At 49.9% G+C, this 17,508-nt stretch overlaps 2 long non-coding RNA genes across 2 annotated transcripts in view; both read left to right on the top strand.

The window, feature by feature from the left end:
• Positions 1–11,248, top strand: part of LOC122420067 — a 77,790-nt gene extending 66,542 nt beyond the window's left edge. The window contains exon 3 of the long non-coding RNA XR_006263165.1: positions 10,981–11,248. This is a non-coding gene — a long non-coding RNA (uncharacterized LOC122420067). The remainder of the gene's footprint in view (positions 1–10,980) is intronic.
• Positions 11,249–11,832: 584 nt separating this feature from the next.
• Positions 11,833–13,622, top strand: LOC122420066. The gene is made up of 3 exons (XR_006263164.1): positions 11,833–12,290; positions 13,307–13,405; positions 13,522–13,622. It is a non-coding gene; the product is annotated as an uncharacterized LOC122420066 (long non-coding RNA).
• Positions 13,623–17,508: the final 3,886 nt, after the last annotated feature.

The following is a 17,508-nucleotide window of genomic DNA, read 5'->3' as shown; positions in this document are numbered from 1 at the left end:
GTATTCTTAATTTCACATATCTTTTTTTTTTTTTTTTGGATGAAAGCAGTCCCTAGAAGACGTAGAGTTTCATATGTGGCTTGAATTTGTGGCTGTTATATTTCTATTGCACAGGGCCCTTCAGGAGTATATGTAAGTGAATGAATGAACGAAAGATTATTGGTCAGAACTGGGATTGCCATATACTATTTTCTGTCCTGCTTTCTTTCCCAAACAATTTATTGCTTCAGTAGGTAATTAAATATCTCTTGACAAGTTTATAGATAACAGTTTTCAGTAGTGGATTAAAGTGGGAGTTAATTACCATTTTCCAAACCTGGCATTAAAACGCCATTTATATTTTTAAAAAAGGAGCCTCCTGGTCCTGACTGTAAGACGCCACACCGTCACGGCAGTCGACACCCTCGTGGGTTCGTTCCACGCACCCGCTTCTGCGGCCTCACTGTCATTTACAGTGTCAGCATGGCCGCCGTGTAGACAGGCAGCCCTTCCGTTGACCAGATTCCCAGGAGCAGGGTTGCCAAGCCCAGGGGCACCCGTGGACACTCGGCGCTTTGGGACTTGTTGCTGAAATGCCCCTGTAAGCCCACACCTGCCTGTACCTGTACCCCTTCCCACTGGCCTGGTCTCAGAGGGTCCACTCACCCTCCTGCTCCCGCCAGCGCTGAGTGTCATTGTTCATCTTTGTAAGCGCACTGACGTTTCCTTTGGGTTTTGACGTCTGAGTTTCCTTTTTCCCCCCACTTTTTATGTCTTCCAGCTTTATTGAGATATAGTTGATGTATAGCACATATGGGTAGAGCATAGTGATTTGACTAATACATTATTAAATGATGATCATAATAAGTTTAGTCAGCATCCATCATCCAATATAGATACAAAATTAAAGCAGTGGAAAAATATATCTTTTTCCCTTGTGGTGACAACTCTCAGTATTTACTCACTTAGTGATTTCATATACAACTTGCTGTTGTTCAGTTGCTAAGTTGTGTCTGACTCTTTGCAACCCCAAAAACATCAACACACCAGGCTTCCCTTGTCCTCACCACCTCCTGGAGTTTGCTCAAATTCTTGTCTATTGAACCATGCTGTCTAACCATCTCATCCTCTGTTGCCCGCTTCTCCTTTCGCCTTCAATGTTTCCCAGCATCAGGGTCTTTTCCAGTGAGCCGGCTCTTCATATCAGGTGGCCAAAGTACTGGAGATTCAGTTTCAGCATCAGTCCTTCCAACGAATCTTCAGGGCTGATCTCCTTTAGGACGGACTGCTTGGATCTCCTTGCAGCGCAAGGGACTCTGAAGCGTCTTCTCCAACACCACAGTTCAGAAGCACCACTTCTTTGGCCCTCGGCCATCTTGCTAGTCTGTTGTGCTCCAGGTTCCCTCTTGCTGCCCCTTCCCATATCTGGAGTCACGATATGTTGCAGTCCTTGACCTTACAGAGCTGTCTACCTTGTACTGTGTCTCAAGTCACTCTCTGGGGGCCTCAGTCACACGTTTGGTAACCGAAGGAACGATTACCTCATAACGGAGGCAGAACACAAGTAGCAGATGTCATAACCCTGACAAGGTCATGAGCAAATGTTTGAATCAAGATCTTCTATGAGGTGCAGCTCAGATTCGCCCCAGGTCATCTGACCAGTCAGTTCTGTACCAGTCTTTAAGAGGAAAAGATTTATTGTTCTTGCCCATAAAACAGAGGGCCAGGGACTTCCCTGGTGGTTCAGTGGCTAAGACTCCGTGCTTCCAATGCAGGGGGCCCGGGTTCAAACCCTGGTCAGGGAACAAGATCCCATGTGCTGTAACTAAGACCTCACGCAGTCAAATAAATAAATAAATATATATTAAAAAAAAAAAAAAACAGAGGGCCAAACAATTGATGCTTTCCATCTGTGGTGCTGGAGAAGGCTCTTGAGAGTCGCGTGGACAGCAAGGAGATCAAACCTAATGGAAACCAATCCCAAATATTCATTGGAAGGACTGATGCTGAAGCTGAAGCTCCAGTACTTTGGCCACCTGGTATGAAGATCTGACTCCCTGGAAAAGACCCTGATGCTGGGAAAGACTGAAGGCAGGAGGAGAGGGGATGGCAGAGGGTGAGGTGGTTGGATGGCATCACCGACTCAATGGACATGAGTTTGGGTGAACTCCGGGAGTTGGTGAAGGACAGAGGTGCCTGGCGTGCCGCAGTCCGTGGGGTCGCAAAGAGTCGGACACGACTGAGCGACTGAACAACAATGAAGTTCCCCAGAGATGTCTGCACGTACACGGCAAGCGGTGACTCATCTTGACCCCTTCCAGGACTGAGGAAGGAATGTTATCTTCTGAGGAGCCGCACGGCTGGCTCCAGAAGGAGGGAGGTTGATCTTGATGGTGGAGCAAGTATTTCTGCCTTTGGGGAGAGGAGGTCAACCCAAAGTGCCAAGGCAGAACACAGCAGTGGGGAGGGAGGAGGCCAAAGGGCAGAGGACAGGCTCTCTGTCTGCTTTCTTGTCTCGCCTGACTTAAAGCTCGGGTGCTCATCTCATGGGTCGTTAAAGCTTACTTGTGACGGGGGTTTTCATGTTCTCGCCTTAATGCTCATGGATGGAATCAGGTGAAGCACTCTCTTTGTGGTTGTTGATGTTTGGATTGCCTGGGTTTTTTTTTTTTTCCGGATCCGTTCAGTTCAGTCGCTCGGTCATATCCGACTCTTTGCGACCCCACGGACTGCAGCACGCCAGGCCTCCCTGTCCATCACCAACTCCCGGAGCCTGCCCAAACTCATGTCCATCGAGTCGGTGATGCCATCCAACCATCTCATCCTCTGTCGTCCCCTTCTCCTCCCGCCTTCAGTCTTTCCCAGCATCAGGGTCTTTTCCAATGAGTTAGTTTTTCACATCGATAGCCAAAGTATTGGAGCTTCAGCTTCAGCATCAGTCTTTCCAATGAATAGTCAGGACTGATTTCCTATATGATAGACTGGTTGGATCTCCTTGCAGTCCAAGAGACTCTCAAGAGTCTTCTCCAACACCACAGTTCAAAAGCATCAGTTCTTTTGTGCTCAGCTTTCTTTATAGTCCAACTCTCACATCCACACATCACTACTGGAAAAACCATAGTTTTGACTAGATGGAACTTTCTTGGAAAAGTAATGTCTCTGCTTTTTAATATGTGGTCTAGGTTGGTTATAACTTTTCTTCCCAGGAGCAAGTGTCTTTTAATTTCATGGCTGCAGTCACCATCTGCAGTGATTTTGGAACCCAAAAAAATAAAGTCTGACACTGTTTCCACTGTCTCCCCATCTATTTGCCATGAGGTGATGGGACCAGATGCCATGATGTTAGTTTTCTGAATGCTGAGCTTTAAGCCAACTTTTTCACTCTCTTCTTTCACTTTCACCAAGAGGCTCTTTAGTTCCTCCTTGGTTTCTGCCGTAAGGGTGGTGTCATCTGCTTATCTGAGGTTACTGATATTTCTCCCGGCAGTCTTGAGTCCAGCCTGTGCTTGCTAGATTCCTTGGTCCCTTCCTGCCTGAGCTGGGTCTCTGTTGCTGCGCGTGGGCTCTCTCGGGGCAGAGAGGGCGCTGCTCCCGGGGTGCCGTGCCCCTGGGCTCCTCACTGCAGCGGCCTCTCCTGTCTCGGAGCGCAGGCTCGCAGGTCAGCAGTCGCCGCCATGGGCTCGTGACTCCGCGGCACACGGCGTCTTCCTGGACCAGGGACTGAACCTGTGTCGCCTGCGGCTGTTAACCACTGCACCTCCAGGGAAGCCCTGGATTGTCTTGAACAAAGCATTTCTCCCCGCACCCCGCAATCAGAAACATACTCTCCTGTAGTCTGTGTGTGTGTGTGTTTGGCCGCACCTTCCCGGCAGGGACGGGACCCGCGCTCCTGCAGGGAAAGTCAGGGCCGTGAGCACTGGGCCGCGGGGACGTCCCTCTCCGTGGGCTCAGAAAAGAGCGCTGCCCCTGTGCAGCTCCTCCTCCCTACACCCAGAAACTAGCGCGGACGACGGCCCCCAGGCCTCAGCGTCACAGCAGGCACTGGCCACATCTGCGCTCTGTTGGCAGTTGTCCTTGCTGCGTCGCTCAGTCGCGTCCGGTCTTGGCGAGCCCTTGTGCTGCAGCCCGCCAGGCTCCTCTGTCCATGGGAGTCCCCAGGCAGGGATCCTGGAGTGGGTTGCCTTTCCCTTCTCCCGGGGATCTTCCCGACCCAGGGATCGAACCCACGTCTCCTGCACTGGCAGGCCGATTCTTTACTGTCTGAGCCACCACGGAAGCCCCTCAGTCAGGAGACAAACGTCTAATTGGTGACTGGTGGTCCTGGAGAGGAAGGAGCTTGCATGTCGCTTCCTGGCCCAATCATCGTTATATTTTAGTTCAGAGACGCACCATGGCTCATCAGCTCAGCCAAACAACACATACTCTGCCTCCCTCGCAGGAAGCAATTGAACTTCTTGGAAATGACTCAACGTTGACCTCTGTTCCGAAGACATGAGTTTTCAAATCATGAAAATATTTCACGCCAGCCATCTCCCTTCCAGACCCCACTCTTTCATGTTCTTCTTCCTCAGCTGTCCCCTTAGCTTTCTAGGGTGAAATTCCTGCCTCCTCCTTTTCTTCCTGATGGAATGGGGGCCTGCTTGGGTCCTGGCGGCAACAAAACGCGGCCTGGGGGGTGGGCTTGTGTGCACACGGGGCAGGTTTTTATACACAAAAGCCATCTGGTTCTGGATGTGCTTGGCTAAACCGAATTACACAATGCGCGGCAGTGTGGCTGGGTCAGTGAGAAGAATTTCACTTCTGTTCCTTTGTGTTCACACGCGCACCAGCATATGCACATATATTCAAAGGAAGCGTTTGCATTGTTTCTAAAGGCAGCCGGTGAGAGTCGAAACATCATGCAAATGAATCTTAGCCGCGGGAAGCCCCGCCGTCTTCTTCAGCCCCGCCTGGGTAGACTTTCTGGAGGAGCGCCCACCCACCGCTGGCGTCTCGCAGGAGGGAGCTGAGTCTTTGCTTCCAGAGCAGAGGGAATCCATCGAAGTGAACTAAGCTGAGATACAGCCCTGCTTTCCTCAGGGACCTGTTACGTCTCCGGGTGGGGAAGGGGTGTTAGATACTTCTATCTGTGTACGTGTGTGTGTACGTGTGTGTGTGTGTGTGTACGTGTGTGTGCGTGTGTGTGTGGGTGTGTGTGTGTGTCTCCAAAAATTGGTCACAGAGAATGAATATATTCAGAGCTCTGGAGTTCAGTGACCACATTTTCCTCCATTATCAGACCGTCCAGTGAAAAACATCAGTTATATCTAGCCGCGGTTTTTTCCAATCTTTCTCTCTCACGCACATCTCCATATGGAGTCTTACAGGAAAATTGACATGTGTTGGCTCAGTCATTATGTCATGTCTGGCTCTTTGGGGCTCCATGACTGCACCGCGCCAGGCTCCCCGGTCTTTCACCATCTCCTGCTCAATCAAATTTCATGTCCACTGAGTCAGTGATGGCGACGGCAGCCATGAAATTAAAAGACGCTTGCTCCTGGGAAGAAAAATTATGACCAAACTAGACAGCATATTAAAAAGCAGAGATATGACTTTGCCAACAAAGGTCAGTCTAGTCAAGGCTATGGTTTTCCCAGTAGTCATGTATGGATGTGAGAGTTGGACCATAAAGAAAGCTGAGCACTGAAGAATTGATGCTTTTGAAGTGTGGTGTGGGAGAAAACTCTTGAGAGTCCCTTGGACTGCAAGGAGATCAAATCAGTCTGTCCTAAAGGAGATCAGTCCTGAATATTCTTTAGAAGGACTGATGCTGAAGCTGAAACTCCAATACTTTGGTCACCTGATGCAAAGAACTGACTCATTTGAAAAGACCCTGATGCTGGGAGAGATTGAAGGTGGGAGGAGAAGGGGACGACAGAGGATGAGATGGTTGGACGGCATCACCGACTGAATGGACATGAGTTTGAGTAAACTCCAGGGATTGGTGTTGAAGAGGGAGGCCTGGCGTGCTGCAGTTCACGGGGTCTCAAAGAGTCGGACACGACTGAGTGAATGAACTGAGCTGAGTTGGTGACGCCATCCAACCATCTCATCCTCTGTCGTCCCCTTCTCCTCCTGCCCTCAGTCTTTCCCAGCATCAGGGTCTTTTCCAGTGAGTCAGCTCTTCTCATCAGGTTATCAAAGTATTGGAGCTTCAGCTTCAGCATCAGTCCTTCCAGTGAATATTCAGGGTTGATTTCCTTTCATCCTAACATCTCTGTTCATACCTCAGCGTTTTCTCATGCCATGAAATCTGCTTCAAAATATGCCTTTAGAGTACTTCCCTGGCAGGCCAGTGGTTAAGACTTGGCACTTTCACTGACTGGGGCCAGGTTCAGTCCCTGGTCAGGAACTAAGATCTCATGAGCACCATGGCATGACCAGAAAAAAGAAAAGAAAAAAAGAAAAAAGAAAATTTTGAGAGAGAAGAAGAACTTGACTCTTTATTTCTCCCCCTTCCCTTTGAAATTTCATTATCTTATATTATTATGGCAGGGACACTTAAGCTCAGCCCTCTTAACACATTTTTTGAAGCTTTTCATTTTGTATTGGGGTATGGGTGATTAATAACCGTGTTGTGATAGTTTCCGGTGAACAACAAAGAGACTCAGCCATATATATATGTACATATATCCATTCACCCCTGAGCTTCCCTCCCATCCAGGCTGCCACGCCACATTGAGCAGAGTTCCAGTTTTTTAACTAATTAATTTTCTCTTCAGCGTGGCCCTCCTGCTTTATCTTTTTAAAAATTATTTCATCGGAGTGTGGTTGCCGTACGCTGTTGTGTTGGCTCCGGCTGTCCATCAGCGTGAGCGGATCTGCGGACGTGCACCTCCTCCCCGTGAGCCGCCCCGACCACGCCCGCCCCCCCTCCCTGGGTCATCCCAGCCCTGCGCGGAGCTCCCCGTGCTGCCCGGCAGCTGCGGTGTGTGTTACACAGGTGTGTGTATGTGGATGTGGATCCCTGCCTGCGTCACACATGGGGCTGTGTGTGTGTCAGCGCTCCTGTTCCAGCGTGTCCCACCCTCTCCTTCCCCGGCTGTGACCACAGATCGGTTCTCTGTGTCTGCATAAACACACTTTTTAGTGCCTGATGCGGCGTTGCTGGCTGCAGGTACAGCGGGGCACAGATGAAGCCCAGCGATCACGCCTCCTGCTCAGCGGAGACGGACAGCATCCAGTCACTGGACTCAGCCTCCTGGTCGGGGTATTTTACAGACCCAGCTGCCGCCGGTGTCTTCTGAAAACAAGGCCGCTCAAATCCCCCTTGTATAGCCGCCGCTGGCACATTTGATGGGTTTCTGTTGAGGGTAAATTCCTAGACACGGAACTGAAGCATGGGTCAAAGAGATGAAATTGTGTCCAAACTCCCAGTCTACCCCTGGGGTTGGCAGATGCGTTTAGGGTGGATGAACAACAAGATAGGTCCTACCGTGTAGCAAAAGGACTATATCCAGTCTCCTGGGATCAACCATCTCAGAAAAGAATACTCCAGTAACAATTTAAAAAATAAGATAGATAACCAACAAGGACAGGAAACGCTACCCAATACTCTATAATAACCTAAAAGAGAAAAGAATTTCTGAAAGAATAGATTCATGTACATGTATAACTGAGTCACTTTGCTGCACGCTTGAAACTAGGACATTGCTAATCAACTCTACTCCGATATAAAATAAAAATTTTTAAAGTAAAAAGCAGTTTATAGATAAAAACTTAAAAATAGTAAAAAAATGTATATATGTGTATGACAGTCACTTGTAGAGCAGAGATCGGCACAACACTCTAAATCAACTATACTTCAATTAAAGGTAAATAAAACATGTTTAAACGTTTTATTGTAAAATATTTAAATTGTAGAGGAGCAGGCAGAGTGCAGTGAACACCTACCTATCTGCCCAACACTTGGCTTAAACCCCTGTGGACCTGTGGCTGTATATATTTTAGCCGTGTGTATGTGTCTGTTTCAAAGTTCATCACTTTACATCTAGACATGGCAGCTTCTCACTCCTAAATGCTTTAGAGAGTAAGAGCAGCCTTCTGTGTGGCCCCCAACACCACCTCTCCACCTACGACGTGAAGAGATGCCCTCTGCGGGGCTTCCCTGGTGGTAAAGAATCCGCCTGCCCACGCAGGAGCCCTGGCCCAGGAAGATCCCAGCCGCAGCTGCCGAGACCGCGCCCTCAGAACCCGGGAGGCGCGCGCGCCGGGCCCCGCCCTGGAGCCTGCGCTCCGCAGCGAGAGGTCACCGGGGTGAGACCCCACGCTCTGCACCTAGAGAAGGCCTGCGCACAGCGACGAAGACCCCGCACCGCCGGAAGTACGCACGTAGATAAAATGCTTTTAAAAAAGAAATGCCCCGTATGAATGAATGACATGAACACACGGAATATTCCAGTCCATCATTTAGAAGAGGACTTGTGTGGATGCTGGCTTTTTACTGAAAGCTTTTAGCCTGAGGTGATCACAGATTCACTAGCACTGCACTCTCTTTTTTAATTTTTATTTTATATTGGAGCATAGTTGATTACCAAGTGGCGCTGGGGTAAAGAACCTGCCTGCCAATATAGGAGACATAAGAAACGCAGGTCTGATCCCTGGGTCGGGAAAGATGCCCTGGAGGAAGGCATGGCAACCCGCTCCAGTATTCTTTTCTGGAGACTGCCATGGTCAGAGAAGCCTGGGGGGCTGTGGTCCATGGGGTCGCAGAGAGTCAGACACGACTGAAGTGACTGAGCACGCAGGCATCATGGATTAACAATGCGGTGTGAGTTTCAGGTGCACAACATGAGGATTCAGGTGTACATATGCATGTATCAGTTCTTTTTCAAATTTTTCAAGTTGCTTGCTCCTTGGAAGAATAGCTATGACAAACCTAGACAGTGTATGAAAAGGCAGAGACATCACTTTGCCGACAAAGGTGCATATAGTCAGAGCTATGGTTTTTCCAGTAGTCATGTATGAATGTGAGAGTTGGACTATAAAGAAGGCTGAGCACCAAAGAATTCATGCTTTCAAACTGTGGTGTTGGTGAAGACTCTTGAGAGTCTCCTGGACAGCAAGGATATCAAACCAGTTAACTCTAAAGGAAATCAACCCTGAATATTCGTTGGAAGGACTGATGCTGAAGCTGAAGCTCTAAGACTTTGGCCCCCTGACTCGAAGAGCTGGATCATTGGAAAAGACCCTGATGCTGGGAAAGATTGAGGGCAGGAGGAGACGGGGGCGACAGAGGATGAGATGGTTAGATAGCATCACCAACTCAGCAGACATGAGTTTGAGCAAGCTCCGGGAGATGGTGAAGGACAGAGGAGCCTGGCATTCTGCAGTGCATGGGGTCGCAATCAGTTGGACATGACTTAGCTACTAAACAACAACAACATGTAATGTATCAATATGGCACCAGGAACGCACCACAAGGACCTTAGCTGACTGATTTGTCAGGCTCTGTTCATTGACTGAAACAAGCGTCCCACCCTTGGGCGGGGGAGGGGTGTCAGTAGTGGGCTTTCGTGTACGTGGGGCCAGGGGTGTGGGAAATCTTCATGCTTTCTGCTCAACTTTTCTGTGAACCTATGCTGCTATAAAAAAATAAAATCTACTAGAAAAAAACACAAAAAAACTGGGTATGTTCGTGTGTGGCACGGTTTCCTAACCCAGCTTTCCCCTTACGCATGTTCCCTACAGGCTGTAAGCGTGAGTGTCTGCCCCAGGCCTGACTCACAGTTATTCCTCAGTGACCCGTTTTCTTTTAGATTCTTTCTATCATCTGTTACTCTAAAGGTGTGGTTCTCAAAGTGTGTTCCTTAGGCCAGCCAAGAACTTGTTAGAAATGCACGTTCTTTGACCTTATCCCAGACCTGTTGATTCAGAAATTATGGGGGTGGAAGCCACCACTCTGACCACAAACTGGCCCCTCTAGGGGTTCTCATGACCCTCGGGTTTGAGAAGTCCTGGCCTAGAAATAGCCTGTCTTTACCGGGTTCCTCGTGTGAGGCGTACAACTCTGACAGCGGTGTTACAACCTCTATTTCTCAAGTGTCCCAAGGATGCTGCTTTCCTAAAACCATTCTAGGTGCAGAGGAGAAAAGCCCATTCATTGACTTCATCCAGTGGTTAGAAAATCAGAGGCTCATGTTGATGCGTTGCAGAAACCAACACAATATTGTAAAGTAATTATCCTTCCATTAAAAATAGATAAATTAAAAAAAAAAAACGAAAATCAGAGAAGCGAAGAAAGTAAAGGATGCGTCGTACAAAAAGAGATCAGGGACTTTTCCCTGCTGGTCCAGTGGTTAAGACTCCCCACTCCCTCTGTAGGAGGCCTGGGTTCAAACCCTAGTCAGGGAACTAGATCCCATATGTCACAACTAAGAGCTCACATGCCCCAGCTAAGACCCAGGACAGCCAAATAAATAAGTAAATAAATGATAACTTTAAAAAAAGGAAGGGAGGGGATAAATGTATACTTATGGCTGATTCATGTTGAGGTTTGACAGAAAACAGCAAAATTCTGCAAAGCAAGTATTCTTCAATTTAAAAATTAATTAATTTTTTTTAATAAAAAGGAAAAAGAGATCAGATTCATGGTTACCAGAGGTGGGGAGTGGAGAGGGAGGATTGGATGAAGGGGGTCAAAAAGTACAAACTTCGGATTGTGAGATGTGAGTACTAGGGGTGTAATGTACAACGTGATCAATATTGTTAACACTGCTGCGTCATGTGTGAACGTTAAGAGGAGTGAATCCTGGGAACTCCCTGGCAATCCAGTGGCTGGGATTCTGTGCCTTCACTGCCAAGGACGTGGGTTCAATCCCAAGTCGGGGAACTGAGATCCCACAAGGCAGGCGGCATGGCCAAACAGATAAATAGATAGAATTCGCTTTAAAAAAGAAACGTAAATCCTAAATGTTCTCATCACAAGGAAAAAGTTTTCTTTTTCTTTTTTCTGTCCTGCAGCTAATGAGACAATGGGAATTCACTAAACTTACTGTGATCATCGCTTTGCGATGTTTGTGAGTCAAACCATGATGCTGTGTGCCTTACATCTACATGCTGGATGCCAGAGATATCTCAGTGAAACTGGAAGGAAAAAAAGTAAAGAAAAGGAGAGTCCTCCATGAAATAAGTGGAGACATGGCCTAGGAGAAGACTCCTTCCGTTGTCCACAAAGACGTGGGTTTTGACATCTATAGATGTAGAATTCCATCCAGTCACACATGTGGTGTGGAACGCAGTGGAATTCAAGGGAAAGGTCTGGGCTGGGGTGGCAATGTGGGAACTTTAGGCTGAGCAGAGCCGGGGAGAGGATGACGTGGTGTGGGGAGAGGAGAGAGAGAGGGAATAAAATAAGCGTTCATGACAATTTTTAAATGAAAAACAGCTTATTAATAATCACCTCCTTCACATGAATTTTGGAGGATGCAGCCCCATCCATAACGGAAGGTCTGGGATGGGGGCCTGAGATCCTGCGTTTCTACAAAGCCCCCCAGGGGACGCCCGTGCTGCTGGTCTGCGGACCACGCCAAGCAGTGAGGCCCGTAGAGGTGAGCTCGGCGGGGTCGCCCAGTCGTGTCCGACTCTTGGCGACCCCGTGGACTCTAGCCCGCCAGGCTCCTCTGTCCATGGGATTTCCCCAGCAAGGATACTGAACTAGGTTGCCATTTCCTCCTCCAGGGAGAAGTTACTTTCTCCCCGAATCTTTTGTGACCCCATGGACTGTAGCTCAACAGATTCCTCTGTCCATGGAGCTCTTCAGGCAAGAATACTAGAGTGGGTGGCCATTCCCTTCTCCCGGGGGATCTTCCTGACCCAGGAATTGAACCCAGGTCTCCTGTATTGCAGGCAGATTCTCTACTGCTGAACCACCGTGTTAAGGCCAGGCATTCTGGAAACGTCAGCTGTGGCCCATTTGAAGCATCCCGCGGGAGCAGGTTAGAAATGCAGGTTCACAGGCCCACCCAGATTTCACGGCGTGGAAACTCCAGGGCATTCACGCACGGATCTGCCAGGTGTCTCTCATCCCCAGCGTTCACTTCCCGCCTTCACCTCAGCGACGTCAGATTCCCCAGGTCACCACATTCTCCACGTGGATGGCGTCTCCAGCCACCGAGGACCTGGAAACAGGGATGCAGAGACCTGGTTTCCTGTGAAGTCGATTCTGAGCGTGGGGCCGTGGCACGCACGCCTGCTGGGGCTCGGGGGGCCCAGCCCGTCCCGGAAGGCCTCAGCTCTCCGCCCTGGGGTGTTTCACTGTCCATCTGCAGCAGGTGAGAGGCTCAGGCTGTTGCCGTGGGAACAGCTCCAGGTCGGGGTGGGGTGCTGAGGAAGAAGCTTCAAACTGGAGTTTTCCGAGCCCGGCGGAAACAAATACCTGCAGCTTCAGAGCAACATCTGGGCACATTGTGGGGCATCGTCTACACATTTTTGAAGAACAAGCCACCCAGGCCACCCCCTGCCACGAGCCTATCTGTCTATGTGTCACAGAGAAGGCTCCTTCTGGGCGAGACCAGCTCTGGAGTCTCGGGAACGGCTCATTTAGTCCTCCCGGTTATGACAGCTCATCCGTGGGCGACAAGGAAACGGGAAAGGGGAAGGAAGGGTGGCACACTCAGATGGTGGTGTGTGCTCAGTCCCTTCAGGCGTGTCCGACTCTCTGCCACCCCAGGCACTGTAGCCCCCCAGGCTGCCCTGTCCATGGGATTCTCCAGCAAGGATACTGGAGCACGCTGCCATCCCCTTCTCCACCCCCGTCTCTTACGTCTCCTGCGTTGGCCGGCCTGGGAAGCCCCAGGTGATGGCAGAGCAGTGAGGAAAATTAAAGCAAGCGGGACACAGCAGTAACTACCTGAGGGCCTCAAACCCATGGGGCCCTGGGGTGAGGTCTGCGACCCCGCCTCAGCCTGCAGCTTGCTGCCTTTGGCTGGCATCCTGCTCCTGAGGCTTGTCCGTGTCGGCTTGGCTGGCCTGGGCTGTGTGTGGTAATCGCCGTGCGACCACATCATCATGCATTTATTCCTCCTCCCCGTGGTGGGCACTGGGGCTGCTCCGCATCCTGATTTTTGAGTTGTTTACCTCTGGTATCGCAGTCCCTCCGAATACCTCACACAGTACCCAGTGCAGGCGTTTACTGAATGAGCGGAGGCTGCGGGGAGCATCGTGTGGCTGCGTTACCCGCGGGCTGCAGAATTTCTCCAGCTCAGACAGGCACAGAGGGAAGCACATTCTGTTTTTAGACGGTGCCGGATTTCTCTGAGGCTGTGTTTTCTTCGTTTTCTCTTGGCAGCTCCACATGCAAGGACCTGCCTCGTGTTCATCCTTCAAAACGTTCCCAGCATCTGGTGCAAAGTGTCGTAGAGTCTTGGTTTGCGTATCTCAGATACGGGTGAGTACATGAATGGATGCATTTTTTTTTCCCCTCAAAATTGGCATTGAGCCGTCTACTCATGTATTTATCCTGCCTTTTCATTGAACGTGCTATGACATCTGATGTGCCTCAAGAGACAAGACCTTTTAGGAGGAAAGAGTTCATTTCACGTGATGATCATGTGCATGTGTTGTATACACTTGTCGCCAACTTCTTGCCGTCCCAAAGAGGTAATAACCACTCTGTAGATTTCTGAATATTCGTGAATGTTCATAGACTTTAGATTCCCAGAAATGGACTTGCTAGATCAAAGCACACACACTTATGTATTTATAAATGTGTTTTTAATTGAAGGGTAACTGCTTTGCAATACTGTGTTGGTTCCTGCCATACATCCGCATGAATCAGCCGTAGGTTTACATGTGTCCCCTCCCTCGGGCCGCCTCCCACCCCGTCCCGCCCCGTCCCGCCCCTCTGGGTCGTCCCAGAGCACGGGGTTTGAGCTCCCTGTCACGTAGCAGATTTCCACCGGCTGTCTAATTTTACACATGGCAACGTCGATGTTTCGATAGTGCTCTCTCGATGCATCCCACCGTCTCCTTCCCCTCCTGCCGTGTCCACAAGTCTGTTCTCTACGACTATATCTCCACTGCTGCCCTACAGATAGGTTCATCGGTACCATCTTTCTAGACTCCACATATAGCGCTCATGTGTGACATTTGTCTTTCTCTGTCTGTCTGACTGACTTCAGTCTGTATAACAGGCTCTAGGCTCATCCACCTCGTCAGAACCGAGTCAGAAGCATTCCTTTTTATGGCTGAGTAATATTCCACTCGTGTGTATATGTGCCACAGCTTCTTTACCCACTCGCCTGTCGTCGGGCATCTAGGCTGCCTCCACGTCCTAGCTGCTGTAAGCAGAAAGCATGCACGCGTTTTAGGCTGTGGTACCTGTGACCAAATACACACTCGACCACCAGCATTTGAGAATGTCCGCTTCCCGGGAACCTTCCTGACTTTTTCCCTCAACTTTGCCACTTGGAAATATCACCTTCCCCGAGCCCTTTTGCGCCGGGTGTCTGTTTTGATATTAGACCTGTGATGGCGTGTCTTTGTTGTGTTTATCACACACGCGTACACCCCCCTGTAGATAGTCGGTTCACATCCTCTGCGCGTTCTTCTACTTTCGGTGTCCAGCTTTCTCTCTGCTGTGACTCTTCACGTGCTGGTGAAATAAAGCCCTGTGCCGTCACCTGTGTTTCCACGTATTGCCCTGGGGTGGCCATTTCAGCCGTAGGTCCAGTGGAAGCTCCCCTCTTACGTACATTTTTCAGTGCTAGTGGCGTCAGCTTTACGGGTCTGTTCCTAGTTTGTGCTCATTGACTTTTGGCCATGTTTAGTAAACCCGCCTTCATCCTCTTGCTTCAAAAATATTCTCTTCCGTTCTCTTGCCATGACTATGACTCAAAAGCCAGGAGTCCTGTCCTCTGCTCCAAACGCTGCTTTTCCTACCCAGACAGAACTCTCAGGCCAGACTGTCAGGAGAATCGCCATGGGGCACTTGTGGCTGATGAGCCTTTCAGACGTGGCTGGGCTGAATCAAGATGTGCCACATGGTGGGTTTCAAAGACTTGGTATGAATGTGCGTGTTCAGTCATGTGTGACTCTTTGCGACCCCCCCGCCATGGACTGCAGCGCGCCAGGCTCCTCTGTCTATACAATTTTCCAGACAGGAATACTGGAGTGGGTTGCCATTTCCTTCTCCACTCGGTATGAGTAAAAGGATGTAAAATATCTCATCAACAACTTTTACATCAATAACGTGTTGAAACAGTAGAATTTCTGATGTACTGGGCTACACACAATGTATTAGGAAAATCAATTCCACCTCATTTTTTTTGTTTTTGGTGAATTAGGTTTTATTTCTGTGGACTGGGGGAAACAGGTCTGACTTTAATTTAGTGTTGTTATTCAGTCGCTAACTCGTGTCTGACTCTGCGACCGCGTGGACAACAGTGCACCAGGCCTCCCTGTCCTTCACCGTCTCCCAGAGTTTACTCAGACTCACGGCCACTGAGTCAGTGATGCCCTCCAACCATCTGATCCTCTGTCGTCCCCTTTCTTGCCCTCAGTCTTTCCCAGCATCAGGGTCTTTTCCCGTGACTCGTCTCTTCAGCCCAGGTGGCCAGAGCACTGGGGCTTCAGCCTCTGCATCAGTCTTTCCCATGCCCCAAAGTGAGAGCCTCTGGCTCGTGATAAAAGTCCTCAGCACGCTGTGCCCCTCAGTGAGGGTGTCTTGCCAAAGCTGTCTAACATGGATTAGGAAGGCAGGTGTAGACACTGTTCCGTATCAGCTGAGACCTTTTTTGTGTCTCTGAAGGCTGTGCCAGAAGCTGAGCCAGGTCCATAACCCTTTTTTAAAAATTGATGTTTATTGAAGTCTAGTTGCTTTGCGGCATTGTGCTCGTTTCTGCCGTCCAGCAAAGTGAAGTCAGTCACAGGTGTACATGCGTCCCCTCCTTTCCGGACGTCCCTCCCACTGAGGTCGCCGCAGAGCGCTGGGGAGAGTCCCCCGAGCCCTGTGTCGGCTCTCGTCAGTCATCTGTTTCACACGCAGCATCCGTCGTGGACGCGTGTCCATCCAGCCCCCCAGCTTGCCCCGCCTCCCCGCCTCCCCGCCTTGCCGTCTGTGCACTTGCCCTCTATGTCCGGGGCTCTGATTTCTGCCCTGCAGGTGAGTTCATCCATACCGCTTTTCTCGACTCCACATATAAGCGATGATCGTATGATGTTTGTCTTTCCTCGGTCTGACTGACTCCACCCTATATGACAGCCGCTCGGTCCATCCATGTCTATTCTGATGGCAGTGTTGCGTTCCCTTTTATGACTGAGTAACCCCACCTCCTTCAAAACAGGTAATAGAAAATAAAGGTGGTGTGCCACCTCGGCTAACAGAAAACTCAGTTTCAAGGTGGCGCACATCGCGATCTGGCAGCATCGCTCTAGGGCCCTCAAGACAGCGTCAGCCCCGTATGCGAGACAGCAAAGGAGACGCAGATGTAAACGGCAGACTGTGGGACTCTGTGGGGGAAGGCGAGGGTGGGATGGTTTGAGAGGAGGGCATGGAAACGTGTATGTTACCGTATGTGAAATAGGTGACCAGTGCAAGTGCAATGCATGAAGCCGGGCACTCAAGGCGGGTGCTCTGGGACATCTCAGATGGATGGGGTGCGGAGGGAGTGGGGGGGGGTTCAGGATGGAGGGTGCATGTGTACCCACAGATGATGCATGTTGATGTGTGGCAAAAACCACCACAATACTGTAAAGTAATTAGCCTACAAAAAAAAAAAAAAAAAGACAGCATCTGTAGCCACAGGAAGGATCTGGGCCCAACCGAAACAAATCGAAGAGGTTCAGACGGCAGAAGCCGTTCTGACTGGAGACTCTCAGTCCACCAGAAGTCGTCTGAACGTCAACATCAGGCCCCGCTGCCAGATAAAACCCCAGTTCAACGACCCACCATGGAATTTTTTCCCTGATTAATGAGCTGGATGCTGGACTGGAATCCGAGCAATATATACATTGCCATCCAACCCGGGGAGGGACCGACTTTCTCAGAAAGAGCACAACCCAGCCAGTGTTCTGGAAACCTCTTTCCAGACCATAAAAAGACGAAATGCCAGCCATCCGTTTTGTGGAGTGCGTCCCTTCACTGACTTCCTTCCCCCACCCTCTTCACTTTCTGGGGGTGAGTGTCCTGACCTCTCGGGTCCCGCGTCCCGGCTCGAGGGTCTCTTGAGGGTCCCACTGTGCAGATAACAGTTGCGTGTGGACGTCTCACCTTGTGGTGCCTGACGCCAGCCTACCCCCAGCTGAAGGGAACTCTGTCGTGCGTTCAGAGCAGAGCTGGACACGTAGGAATTCACCTTGGTATGTTTTCATAACAGCCTTACTGAGATGTCCTTCACAGACTCTGCAGTTCATCCAGAGTATTCACAGAGTCGTATAGCCACCACCACCATGCATGTTATTTCATTTACTCACTTTTGTTTATCTGGCTGTGCCGGGGCTTAGCCGCGGCCTGTGGGAACGTCAGTTGCTGCGCTGGCATCTACTCCCCAA

The sequence above is a fragment of the Cervus canadensis genome, chromosome 18 (genome assembly GCF_019320065.1).
Source record: "Cervus canadensis isolate Bull #8, Minnesota chromosome 18, ASM1932006v1, whole genome shotgun sequence".
NCBI classification, from domain to species: domain Eukaryota; kingdom Metazoa; phylum Chordata; class Mammalia; order Artiodactyla; family Cervidae; genus Cervus; species Cervus canadensis.
Note: the sequence above shows the minus strand (reverse complement) of the source record. Positions and strands in the feature narration are given on the sequence as shown.